Consider the following 311-nt stretch of genomic DNA (forward strand, 5'->3'; position numbering starts at 1 on the left):
ACCCAGGTTCACGTACATTGAAGGCTTTCACCCGGGTTCACGTGCATTGAGGGCTTTCACTCAGGTTCACGTGCATTGAAGGCTTTCACCCAGGTTCATGTACACTGAAGGCTTTTACCCAGGCTCACGTGCATTGAAGGCTTTCACCCAGGTTCACGTGCACTGAAGGCTTTCACCCAGGTTCACGTACACTGAAGGCTTTCACCCAGGTTCACGTGCACTGAAGGCTTTGACCCAGGTTCACGTGCACTGAAGGCTTTGACCCAGGTTCACGTGCACTGAAGGCTTTGACCCAGGTTCACGTGCACTGA

Source organism: Otolemur garnettii, unplaced genomic scaffold, assembly GCF_000181295.1.
Source record: "Otolemur garnettii isolate 467f Iridium unplaced genomic scaffold, OtoGar3 scaffold00066, whole genome shotgun sequence".
NCBI classification, from domain to species: Eukaryota; Metazoa; Chordata; class Mammalia; order Primates; family Galagidae; genus Otolemur; species Otolemur garnettii.